This window comes from Ylistrum balloti, unplaced genomic scaffold, assembly GCF_031769215.1.
Source record: "Ylistrum balloti isolate Yb309-2 unplaced genomic scaffold, AGI_CSIRO_Ybal_v1 Utg370518, whole genome shotgun sequence".
Lineage (NCBI taxonomy): Eukaryota > Metazoa > Mollusca > Bivalvia > Pectinida > Pectinidae > Ylistrum > Ylistrum balloti.
In genome coordinates this window covers 115001-129198 of record NW_026782332.1, presented here as the reverse complement: position 1 = coordinate 129198, position 14198 = coordinate 115001, and the positions used below count along the sequence as shown (strand labels likewise).

Here is a 14198-nt window from a genome sequence, read left to right as displayed (position 1 = left end):
TAGGTCCTGTTATAAGCCAACCCCCTGACTTTGAGTATAGAGTACTGTGTCGACCCTTAGGTCCTGTTATAAGCCAACCCCCTGACTTTGAGTATAGAGTACTGTGTCGACCCTTAGGTCCACTATGATTGAGTAATTTATTGCCGAATGAGTCAGTACTTGAACATGTACCCTGACTACCTTCTTATTATAGATATTTAATCATTCTGACTTTTTTTAATAACGTTGACCATCACTCTGACATCTTATAATGTCAGTTTTCAAACTAGAAATCCAGTATATATGATGAATTGTTTTCTTCAAATTGAACTGTTAAATTCTTATTCAACAGCTGAACACATAACATATTTCCCATGAACTTAAGTGACTGACAGTTAAGTTTGCTTGCCTCATTTATAAATAGAAACTTTTACTTTACAACAACTGCGAAACAATTTATTTCACTTATACAAATCAATCTTGTTAGCATGAGTGATCTTACAGTGGAAGGTAACCATAGTACCCGAGGTAACCATAGTAACCGAGGTAACCATAATACCCAAGGTAACCATAGTACCTGAGGAGAACCATTATGGTTGAATAGATGACCCCCTACCTTTTCACATCTGTTTCAGAAATTGAGCCCCACTACAGCTTGGTGAAAGGTGAATGCATTTTCACTGCCCTATCAACCATGCATGGTCTCATTTACAAAGGAAGGTAAAACAATTCTGTGATTTATGTAACCATTAACGCCACAATCATAGTATTTCTTCATTACCAAAGTATACACATAACTGTCGCATTCTGGAAATTCCTGGTCACTTACATTTAAAGATCATAAAAATCTATATTTAATCAATTTGGGGATTCCCTCATCACTACCTAATTACAGTCTATATCTTTATAGAAACCACCTGGAGATTTCCTCATCATTTATTAATGGCAGTCTACATGGGAGATCTATATTTAACCCACTTGGGGATTCTCTTATCACTTATTGATGACAGTATAGATCTATATTTAACCCATTTGGGGATTCCTTAGCTGTTTAGTTAATGGCTTGTCCTTAGGTATTTCATGTATACATGTTATATGAGAATTTCATGCATCATGATCAAACTAAAGCACACAAGACCTATCATTTAAATAAAGTCAGTTTCTCTCTATCTCCATATTTCATTTCTCTTTTAGTGGAAACTATAAATCAAATTAACTATTTTCTGAGAGTAAAAAAAAGCTGAAAATCATCCAATCAACTGAAGATTTTCATCTCTGATTATATAATGTTGAAGCTTTGATATGCATACAAATTAAAATGCTGAATTCAAATATGTGTGATCATGACTCCAGATTTCACATTAAGATTTTTTATGCACATGATACAATGATACTTATCCATTAACAAGCCCACTGTCAATAATAAGCCCACCCATGTCTTGAAGTGCATGGTCTGAATTGTTCAATGCTCTCTACATGTGGTGGTTTGTTTTCTCAGGAAGCTGATAGAAATAGACCAGACTGTGTTAAATAGACCAGACTGTGCTAAATAGTCCATACTGTGTTAAAAAGACCAGACTGTGTTAAATAGACCAGACTGTGCTAAATAGTCCATACTGTGTTAAATAGACCAGACTGTGTTAAATAGACAAGACTGTGTTAAATAGACCAGACTGTGCTAAATAGTCAATACTGTGTTAAATAGACCAGACTGTGTTAAATAGACCAGACTGTGCTAAATAGTCAATACTGTGTTAAATAGACCAGACTGTGTTAAATAGACCAGACTGTGTTAAATAGACCAGACTGTGTTAAATAGACTAGACTGTGCTAAATAGTCCATACTGTGTTAAATAGACCAGACTGTGTTAAATAGACTAGACTGTGCTAAATAGACCAGACTGTGTTAAATAGACCAGACTGTGCTAAATAGTCAATACTGTGCTAAATAGACTAGACTGTGCTAAATAGTCAATACTGTGCTAAATAGACCAGACTGTGCTGATGTCGTTTCCTCAAAATTTCACTGGCTCTTTATGGGGGAATGATTCAAGAGCAGACATTAGGCTAAACATCAAATCAGTGCTCCAGATAGCCTGCGTGAATGCGTTTTCACGCACAATATTTCTAATTTCACGCTAGGAAAAAAAATAAGATTTGCGTCATTAATCCGTGCGAAATCCTGACTCTGCGTCAATGTCCGGCTCCAATATTACGTAGTTATAAAACTCAATAATCTAAGTCAAACAGACACTTATCAAGTAAACGAAACTCGTAACAAGCGCTTTCTTGATCGTGATTATAAACCAGTCGCATAGCAAATATGGCGCTGTCAAAAATATTTACAAATTCAGTGTTACCCTAATATGGAAAAACCCATACACTTGATGAAGGCAGGGGTGAAAAAACCCCTCAATTTATAAAGGTAGGAGTGAAAACCCCACATGTCAAAAAGTTATCTGGAGCACTGATCAAATATTTCCTGTTTCCATTAACTCTGCCTACCCTTATACTTTGTGCCTACTCTCAACTTTTAAAGCAATTTTCAAAGAAGTAATTTTAAAGTCAAGACCTCTTTCCTATTATGAACAATATTAAATTGTCCTACTTATAATTTTTACCTCTTGCAGTCAGATCAGTTAAGTTCATCAATCACAGCCATTACTTAGTCCCCAACTCTGCTGATTATGTCAGGTTAACCTGGTCGTGTACAAAGTTACCATCACAATGGTTCCAGGGGTGAAGGGAGCGAAAATGATCGTAACTCTGGAGTATCGAGGATGGTTACAGGGGTGAAGGGAGCGAAAATGATCGTAACTCTGGAGTATCGAGGATGGTTACAGGGGTGAAGGGAGCGAAAATGATCGTAACTCTGGAGTATCGAGGATGGTTACAGGGGTGAAGGGAGCGAAAATGATCGTAACTCTGGAGTATCGAGGATGGTTACAGGGGTGAAGGGAGCGAAAATGATCATAACTCTGGAGTATCGAGGATGGTTACAGGGGTGAAGGGAGCGAAAATGATCGTAACTCTGGAGTATCAAGGATGGTTACAGGGGTGAAGGGAGCGAAAATGATCCTAACTCTGGAGTATCGAGGATGGTTACAGGGGTGAAGGGAGCGAAAATGATCATAACTCTGGAGTATCGAGGATGGTTACAGGGGTGAAGGGAGCGAAAATGATCGTAACTCTGGAGTATCGAGGATGGTTACAGGGGTGAAGGGAGCGAAAATGATCCTAACTCTGGAGTATCGAGGATGGTTACAGGGGTGAAGGGAGCGAAAATGATCGTAACTCTGGAGTATCGAGGATGGTTACAGGGGTGAAGGGAGCGAAAATGATCGTAACTCTGGAGTATCGAGGATGGTTACAGGGGTGAAGGGAGCGAAAATGATCCTAACTCTGGAGTATCGAGGATGGTTCCCCGGATGCAAAGAGTGAAAGTGATTGCAACCCCTGGAGTATCGAGGATGTAATGATTGCACTCCCTGGAGTATCGAGGATGTAGTGATTGAAACCCCTGGAGTATCGAGGATGTAGTGATCCTGACCTGACCCCTGGATTATCGAGGATGTAGTGATCCTAACCCCTGTAGTATCGAGGATGTAGTGATCCTAACCCCTGGAGTATCGAGGATGTAGTGATTGAAACCCCTGGAGTAGCGAGGATGTAGTGATTGAAACCCCTGGAGAATCGAGGATGTAGTGATCCTAACCCCTGGAGTATCGAGGATGTAGTGATCGTAATCACTGGAGTATCGAGGATGTAGTGATCCTAACCCCTGTAGTATCGAGGATGTAGTGATCCTAACCCCTGGAGTATCGAGGATGTAGTGATTGAAACCCCTGGAGTAGCGAGGATGTAGTGATTGAAACCCCTGGAGAATCGAGGATGTAGTGATCCTAACCCCAGGAGTATCGAGGATGTAGTGATCCTAACCCCTGGAGTATCGAGGATGTAGTGATCGTAACCCCTGGAGTATCGAGGATGTAGTGATTGAAACCCCTGGAGTATCAAGGATGTAGTGATTGTAACCCCTGGAGAATCAAGGATGGAATATAATACACAGAGATATCTAATTCATGATTTAGGCTAATAACGAGAAATTGCTAGAAAATTACAGACTTACATAATGTTTTGGTAATGCCAGTAAAGTCCTACAGTATTATGTGTGTGGCCAGATATTATCACTCATTATCTAGGATCCAATATCACCGCTGTAGTTTGTGGATGATAATTGATACAATTACAATGTTAATTTTCCCTTGTTAGCAATTAAGTGAATTTCTAAATGGCAAATATCATCATCTGGAATATACTAGATTCCACTAGATTGTGTATAGCAGGAGAACATACTAGCTGAATATAATGATTAACCTATGTAAGCAGGGCTCTCACACCCCATTTTGGGACTGGGGCCCAGGGCCATCAGAATTGGGAAAAATAGCTGTGTTTTCCTTAGAATCGGGAAAACTTGGGGTCTAAATTGGGAAAAAAAGATACTATTTTACATTGGAAATGGGGCCAACTATCAGCCCTAAATCTGGCAGATCGAGAGCCCTGGTAAGTTTCCTGCGAGACAAATCCGAGAATTTTTCATGTTATTTTCAAGCCTCTGGTGACATGTAGGTGAAATGCAAAAGACAAGGTTCAGGAATCTCAACTGGAATGGAATGACAAAATCTTTTCTTAGCTTGAGGGTAGGACAGAAAACTCTCTACCCAAGGAGGATATTCTACACTGTCTAACCCGAGGCTTTGTCTGGAATCTCCTCCGAGGGTAGAGAGAATGGGCTTTGTCTGGAATCTCCTCCGAGGGTAGAGAGAATGGTCCTTTCTTTACCTCTTATCTCCAACAATATATATGAATAACGATATATGCTGATAAATATGGAAACAACATGAAGCAAATAACAACTTTTGTTTGATTTTGACTAATCTGTAACCTACATTATACAAAGACAATTTGTAATAATAACTCTTCATAAAATTGATTTCAATAATAAAACATGATAAGATACTGTCATACAATAACATTAAACAAAAATGGGGCAAAGCCATAATTGGCTGGGTTGTGAGATGAGTGCAATGTTATATATCGTGCTTAAAACAACGTTTCAGCCATTGAGAGGCTATCACACTTAAAACAACGTTTCAGCCAATGAGAGGCTATCACGCTTAAAACAACGTTTCAGCCAATGAGAGGCTATCATGCTTAAAACAACGTTTCAGCCATTGAGAGGCTATCACGCTTAAAACAACGTTTCAGCCAATGAGAGGCTATCACGCTTAAAACAACGTTTCAGCCATTGAGAGGCTATCACGCTTAAAACAACGTTTCAGCCAATGAGAGGCTATCACGCTCAAAACAACGTTTCAGTCAATGAGAGGCTATCACGCTCAAAACAACGTCTCAACCGATGGGAGGAAAACGTTGCCATCGTGGACTTTCCACACCAGACTGTGGAAAATGACTAAGTTCCAAATCCCAAAAAAAATCAAGAAAAAATGTGCGGAATGAATCCTAAGTTAATAGGTGCACATCTTCAACATATATATAAACATACTACAACGTTTCAAGCTTCTACGTCAAAAACTTTAGGAGATGTTAATTCTTCAAAACTGGCCACCTGCCCACCCGCCCAACATTCACAATATACTGTAACCTGCAGGGCTCTCAATCTGCCAGATTCCCAATGCAAAATAGTATCTTTTTTTCCCAATTTAGACCCAAAGTTCTCCCAATTCTAAGGAAAACACCATTATTTTTCCCAAATCTAAGGGCCCTGGGCCCCAGTCCCGAAATGGGGTGTGAGAACCCTGACCTGGATTTGCACTACGTGCAACCCGGTCAAAAACTGTCAATATCAATCAGCCATGTCCCCATCTTACGCCTACCATTATGTGCGTACAGGCTGTCTTACCCCCAACAAAAAACTGATTTCTGCCCCACGAAGACAGAAATATCCACACTCCCAATAAGGGTAAGATATTTACAGCTTACATTTACCTCATGTTTATGTGCGTACAGGCTGTCTTACCCCCAACAAAAAACTGATTTCTACCCCACGCAGACAGAAATATCCACACTCCCAATAAGGGTAAGATATTTATCTCTATTTTAACCTGATACAACAGCCTGTACGCACAGGAAGTGACATTTCATACTTCTGATGAGGGTAAGATATATATCTCTATCTTACCCCGGCACAGCAGTCTGTACGCACAGGAAGTGACATTTTGGCTTTGTGTAATTGTTTATGACGTCACCTTTATGACGTGTCAGGGTAAGTTGGGGTCATTGATGTCAAGTGTCTTCTGAGCCTCAAATGTAAATGACTATACTGATGGTTAAAATGTCACATGTATATTTATTTGTTTATTTATTCTAAAAGGGAAAAGGGATCGTTCCCTACTATGAGGGTGAGAGAGAAGCCCAGGGTGAGACAGAAGCCCAGGGTGAGACAGAAGCCCTGGGTGAGACAGAAGCCCTGGGTGAGACAGAAGCCAAGTGTGAGACAGAAGCCCTGGGTGAGACAGAAACCCTGGGTGAAACAGAAGCCCAGGGTGAGACAGAAGCCCTGGGTGAGACAGAAGCCTTGGGTGAGACAGATACCCTGGGTGAGACAGAAGCCATGGGTGAGACAGAAGTCTAGGGTGAGACAGAAGCCCAGGGTGAGACAGAAGCCCTGGGTGAGACAGAAACCCTGGGTGAGACAGAAGTCCTGGGTGAGACAGAAACCTAGGTTAAGACAGAAGCCCAAGGTGAGACAGAAGCCTAGGTTGAGACAGAAGCCCAGGGTGAGACTATCAGGAATCTCCTCAGAGGGTAGAAATTTCTCTTTCCTATTCCCAAGCTATGGAAAGATCCTATTAATCTTAATGTACATGTGAGGTGTGGATATTTCTTTCTGATAAGAAAGAAAAAAATGCCTAGAAAGAGTCAGTTTATCATATTACTAGAATTTGAATCAATGACACAAAGTTCATATCAGTAATACATGTATTTAATTATTCTTTCCATAATGACTTTACCACAAATGATGCCTTGGAAGCAACTGTATTCATACTTTTTTAAAGCTAAGTGACATTCAGCCAATCACAGCTATACGCTATTAAATACGTCAATATACATGTCCTCATATTCCATCAACAAACAAACAACACTGAACTACCAGACAAACCAGCAAACCTGAAATGCTCATATTTCGTCAACAAACAAACAACACTGAACTACCAGACAAACCAGCAAACCTGAAATGCTCATATTTCGTCAACAAACAAACAACACTGAACTACCAGACAAACCAGCAAACCTGAAATGCTCATATTTCATCAACAAACAAACAACACTGAACTACCAGACAAACCAGCAAACCTGAAATGCTCATATTTCATCAACAAACAAACAACACTGAACTACCAGACAAACCAGCAAACCTGAAATGCTCATATTTCATCAACAAACAAACAACACTGAACTACCAGACAAACCAGCAAACCTGAAATGCTCATATTTCATCAACAAACAAACAACACTGAACTACCAGACAAACCAGCAAACCTGAAATGCTCATATTTCATCAACAAACAAACAACACTGAACTACCAGACAAACCAGCAAACCTGAAATGCTCATATTCCATCAACAAACAAACAACACTGAACTACCAGACAAACCAGCAAACCTGAAATGCTCATATTTCGTCAACAAACAAACAACACTGAACTACCAGACAAACCAGCAAACCTGAAATGCTCATATTCCATCAACAAACAAACAACACTGAACTACCAGACAAACCAGCAAACCTGAAATGCTCATATTTCGTCAACAAACAAACAACACTGAACTACCAGACAAACCAGTAAACCTGAAATGGCTCTTACTTTGCTCTATATTGAGTTCTAACTCATTTCCACCTCCATCTATCTAACACAGTCAATCCCCATCCCCAACATGCACCTTGAATCCAAATCATATCAAATTCAAGACTTGTACCCCTGATTTAAAGCGATCTGTCTACTTCAGCCGTTATTGCAGACTGTATCCCCAGGTCTGAAATTCCACGAGGAATACTGCACAGGACACAACTAAGATATTTATAAGTTGTCTATACTAGTGGTCAGCGGCCCTTAAAACCATTCATAGAAAATGTTCTAATGTTTCACCAACATTCCACATCACTGTAGGACAAATTTTAGGATCGTAATCCCAAAATATTTCGATAAAATTAGAGAAATTCACAGAGCCCAAACGCAAACCAACTGACCAGGTCCAGCTGACCTTGACCTTTATGAAATATTATAAGTAATAAATATACATACAAGCTTTATTCATTTTACATCAATTAATTTCAACTTATACTCATCACTGTTGGCCTAGATGTATGAGCGTGTGTGGTCTTTTTGTGGGAGAACCCTGGGAAAGCCACATGGTCTAGCACGCCACCTTTTCACTTCTGTTGCAGAATCGAACCACCCGACCATCCAATTAAGATATTTTTGTTCAGGCTTTTAGGAAGATTACATTGCTAATGTAGTTATTATGGCCCAAACCTGAAAATGACAACCTATATGAAGATTTTAAACTCTTGTTCATGACATAATAAGAGCACTCATACAATACAAACACCTGTTAGTAAGTGAATCTTCCCAAATCTAATAAAAGAATATATTTAGTCCAGAAAAGCAGCTTAAGAATATCCAATGCTCCAAGCTGACTGAAATGAATCAATTTATGTCAGTTTCAGTGTAAAACCTTCAACAACTAAGCCCAGGCTACATGTATTTACAGTTTCTTTCCCTGTCAGGCTACATGTATTTACGATTTCTTTCCCCGTGTGTGCTTGATCTGGCAACCAGACAATACTTGCGAGAAAATTTTGTTTAAAACTAACTAGAGTTGTAAGTCTTACTGTAGTCAATACAAGGCCCAAAAAGTAACAAATATTGTACATGTGTTTCCACTGATATTCTAAAGTAGGTCATGTAAGAAATCTTTTTTATATATAATAGTTTTTACTAATCTTTGAATTTTGTAAATAGTAAGTTTTCATTAATCTTTTAATATTTGTTAATAATAGTTTTAACTACTCTTGGAACCTTGTCAAAAACACTTTTTACTTAATTTCTACTTATCTTTTAATAATGAAATTAATAGTTTTAGCTTATCTTTTAATTGCTTAAATAATATTTTTTACTTTTTAAAACAACAGATTTTACTATCTTGACTTTTTTAATTGAACATAATAGAAAAAAATTACAGGTAGAGATTAAAAAAACATATGGTTGTTCAGATTAACAGAAAAGTAATTTTTCCTAAATTGATCATTTGATATTTGACACCTTCAATAACTATACTCTACTTTTGTTTTTAACACTCTCAATAAGACAGTTGTACAATGTTCATTGTTGCTCAAATTTGAAAAAGCTTTCAAACCACACATTCCGCTTTTTGTCTCCAGGAATGTCTAACTGCTGGATTGACTTATTTAAAAGTCATCACGACCTAGTTTCTCTACATAGAGTAATGGTCAATACTATGCACTGAAAAGGAAACTTAACAATTTGCAGGGAGACATATTTCTCTAAATGTTATTTTTTTCTTCTTTTATTGTGATCTCAACTGATGAACTATTTTTAGACAGCCTTGGGTAAAAGTGACCATATTGTGTGGTTTTAGTAAGAATTGTTTAACAGAACCCTGCAGTAGTTACTTCTGATATTGTCACACAATGAAATTGAACGAATCTTGTTCCACTTGATCGCTTTTATGGTGTTTCAGTCTGTAGAAATACTTTCAATGTACCCTTTAACTTTCACTTGTGTGACTTTTGTACAATCTTTAAGATAGCAGGTGGTAGACACTGCTGGTGGACTTTAAAGTTCCTCAGGTTTGCTGTAACCTTAACGCCACGTTTTAATTCATTCATTCATAGCAGCAAGGTTCAGAATATATACGAGTTTGATGCAGTTCTAAAATTTCTGACATACGAAAATTATGAAATTAATTTAATAATGGGGCTGATAGCACCGAATCTCCTTCTCTTGATTTTGACTTTTCTTTCGATCATATTCATAGTTAAGGACCTTGGCATCCTCGATCAGTCCTAGAAGGACGAAACAGCTGTATGATGTAGAATATGTGGTCTCTGTCACTCAGCTGACAGGTTGGTGTGACTTATATATAGCTTTAAATATGCCGATGGAGCATGCTTCTTTGGCTCAGTTGATAGAGACAATCTATTATCATACTGAAGACCCGAATTCAATTCCTGGTTGATTCCTTGACAATTCCTGGAGTTGCAGCACTTGGAGTTTTGAATTGTCAAGAAAAATTGAGGGTGTAGTGTAACCCTCGTAAAAATACTAGCCACAATATACTACATGGCTAGAGAGAACTTCTCTTTAGCTTGATTGGTTGAGCGTCATACTAGTACGCCAGGGGTCCCTGGTTTGATTCCTAGTGGAAGCATTGAAATAAATAATGACCTCTGTTACATTGGTGCCCATGTAGGGACCTGGGAATAATACTTAGCCATGCCCCACCAGCATCTCTGTAACCCCTGGAAACTCGAGGACGAGTTATTTCCTGGAGGGGGAGTATGCAAGCCTGGTAAAATACAAGCCGCAAAGTACCACTTGGTTAGAGAGAACTTCTCTTTAGCTGAATTGGTTGAGCGTCAGACTACTACACCAGGGGTCCCGGGTTTGATTCCTAGCGGAGGCATTGAAATAAATAATAATCTCCCTTACAGTAGTGTAAAAGGAGCAGGTTGGCGTGGCTTGTATATGGTGTTGCATACGGTCTCAGTGTCACTCTGATGGTAGAGCCAGTCCACTCTCACCAAGGAGACCAGGTTGCGATCCCTGGTAGGAGCAGTTGACAACAATGTGTGTTTTCCCTGTTCCTACACTAAATCCTTTGAAATTTGCAGATTCAGCACTAACGTAACTGTAACAACCTAGACAAAATTTAGGCTGCACAGTATAACATGAGCCTCAGACTTAATATCAAACTTAGTTCATTCTTCATTATGGCAACATATTGTAAATTCTATCAAATGTCTACTACATTATTAAAATGTTTGTACTGGCATACAAATATATATAGCAAGATATTCTATTTACACCAGAATATGTTATCAAAATATACATTTTACAGTTCAGTGGAGTTATTCAAGTGTAAAATACTCTTGAATCTTATACAAACCTGACACAAATGTATATATACACAATCTACCTTGTGTTACACGGAAGTCCACATGTATCGCTATACAGACAGAGAAGGGGGAGTGTGTGTGTGTGTATGTGTGTGTTTGAGTGTGTGTGTGTGTGTGTATTCGTGTGGGTGGGTGTGCAGGGGAAGGGGGATAGGGTAGAGGGAAGGGTGTCTAGGCTTACAGTTAAACATAACAAAACTGATGCAAACACCAAAGTGGAATTCTATCAGTTTTTCCAAGACACACACAAGAAAGAATATCAAAATGACTTCTGTATTAAAAAAAGAAATGTCACTTCAAATTGCATACTATTTTACTTAAAGTCAGAAATATGTATGCATATACACGAGTGTAAGTGTAATGTACATCTGGGATTGTCATGATTACAAAGATCCAGAAAGCATACATTTAATACAAACTTTAAGATTCTTTCCCTAGACTTTTTTATTTTTTTTTAAAGGACTTTAAAGAAGTTATATAATTTCATTTCATTAATATCTATGAATTAATTGCTTTCAGGATCTGTTAAGAATTCTTCGTCATTTCATCTAAATTAAAACACGGATCAAAGTTCATGATCAATATCACCATCAAATATAAATGATGGTCTGAAATTTCGTTGCCAAAATTTAATGCTGTTAAACTTTTTGTTAGTTGTTATATATGTACATCTGGCTGTTGATGTAAGTGTCGTGTCCCACTTCGTAACTACGATGTACCGTATATGGCTGTAATTGTAGAAAACGGGAATAACGCTTCATAAAAGAACGGCGACACAGTTTATGCATATTGTAAGGAGACATTTTCTGTCAATAAGCTACATTCCATACGTTGTACAACTGCACCATGCTACCGTCGGCCTATATAGCTATACATACCTTGAGCAGACGACAGTATTTGTACTTTCGATAAAACGGTTCAACGAATCGTCTGAGTGTATGAAATAGTCCAGGCGATGTATTGTTATTCCAATCACAAACTGTCACTGGCTGAAAGCAAGTTACCGGCGTTTATCGAGCGAAAACTGATGACAGTCGGAGACAATATTGTCAACACATGTCGTGGCACTGTCGCCAAATGTATACTTCCCGATGAAAAAATGCATGTACAAAGCTAATTTTTACTTACCTTGAACTTATTGGCAGATGTCGACTCCGTCAGAGTATAATTATCGTGCAGAGCTAATCCACGGACACAAAAAATAGACCAGACTGTCACATTTGCTGTCGACCCATCTGATAATCACGCAACCACCATATTGGAAATTACTGTATTTTGATTGGTCAACAAGTAAGATCACATGCCAAGATTTATTTGGCGCTAAAAATCCACTTTAAATACGAAAACGAAAGTAGAAAGTAGATATGTTTACACAAGAAAATTATTTACCTTTTTTTTCTTTCTTTTGTTCTTTCCTTCTTCTTCTTCTTTCATCATTTCAATCAATCAATACTAATTAATGGTCCATCATTTTATTTTAATATTCTGATCGATCGATTGATTGGTTGATTAACAGGTTTTTCTGTATCCATTACTCCTTCTGTGTTCATGCTTACAATATAAAGCACATCAATGATTATAAAAATGTGAGAGAGAAAACCTTAGCATAAACAAGCAGATAGTGACATATTGTAGCACAAAAGACAACACAATCAATAAGCTTGAAAAACCCAAACCTATTTGCATATGTAGCTGCATATTGGGCCTATCCAGGCGTGTAAGAGCCTGCAGAAAATATTAAAAGCCTTTTTTTTTCTCATTAGGCAGACTGTTCCAAATCAGGGCAGCTTCGAACCGAAAAGACTTCTTTCCATACCTTGTCTTTTTACAAAAAACGTCTAAAGCTGTACTCTAACATGTAGGTAGGAACAATGATTTATTTCACAAAGTAATTTCATGGGACTAGCAAAATCATATTCTATAAACCTAACTACTATTTCTTGTATCTTTTCTAGGTTCCTGGCGATTTTCATGCTACAAAAATGCCATGCTAAAGGACGATAGTTAAGTTTTGAAATCATATTGTTTAAGCTACTTTATCACTTCACGAATGTCTATTGCTTTCTCTGATTCTACTCCATTCCTTCCCCATACCTCTGTTCACTATACCGACTTTTATAGTTATATAAGTGGTTTATGTGAATGTGCTGATTTAGAAGTGTTATGAGGGGTTTCGATCATGATTAGTTACCTTGAAGTAGAAAGTGTTATGAGAGGTTTCGGCATAAGCAGAAAGTATTATGACAGGCTGCGGTTATCTCAGATAAATTTAAGCTTTTGAGAGACTTTAGATTCAAAGGGTCTTTAAGATTAGAAGCAACAGGAATCTCTTAACACCAATGTCTTAGGATCCAAGGAATCATTCAGTACAGAAACCTCTTGTCACTAGGGACTTGATTATAGAGGTCGTTCAGTGCAGGAGTCCCTTGACAATGTGACGTTGGATTCTAAGTGTCTATCAGTACAGGAACAATTTGACACCAGTGACTTTGGATTCTAGCAGAATTTTATTATTTTCTATCCTTTCGGATTAGGAGCCACCTTGTTTCCCGTGAGATTAGATTCTCAGGGTATTTCAGAATAGGGGCGCCTTGTTTCCCGTGAGATTAGATTCTCAGCGTATTTCAGAATAGGGGCGCCTTGTTTCCCGTGAGATTAGATTTTTAGGGTATTTCAGAATAGGGGCGCCTTGTTTCCCGTGAGATTAGATTCTCAGGGTATTTCAGTTTCCCGTGAGATTAGATTCTCAGGGTATTTCGCCTTGTTTCCCGTGAGATTAGATTTTTAGGGTATTTCAGAATAGGGGCGCCTTGTTTCCCGTGAGATTAGATTCTCAGGGCATTTCAGAATAGGGGCGCCTTGTTTCCCGTGAGATTAGATTTTTAGGGTATTTCAGAATAGGGGCGCCTTGTTTCCCGTGAGATTAGATTTTCAGGGTATTTCAGAATAGGGGCGCCTTGTTTCCCGTGAGATTAGATTCTCAGGGTATTTCAGA

General features: G+C 38.4%; 1 protein-coding gene across 1 annotated transcript in view; it reads right to left on the bottom strand.

The window, feature by feature from the left end:
• LOC132555814 (ras-related protein Rab-27A-like) overlaps positions 1-12407 on the bottom strand; it is a 39666-nt gene extending 27259 nt beyond the window's left edge. Inside the window, exon 1 of the mRNA XM_060220175.1 lies at positions 12332-12407. The gene's annotated coding sequence lies outside the window, so the exon portion shown is untranslated. The remainder of the gene's footprint in view (positions 1-12331) is intronic.
• Between the last annotated feature and the right edge of the window lie 1791 nt (positions 12408-14198).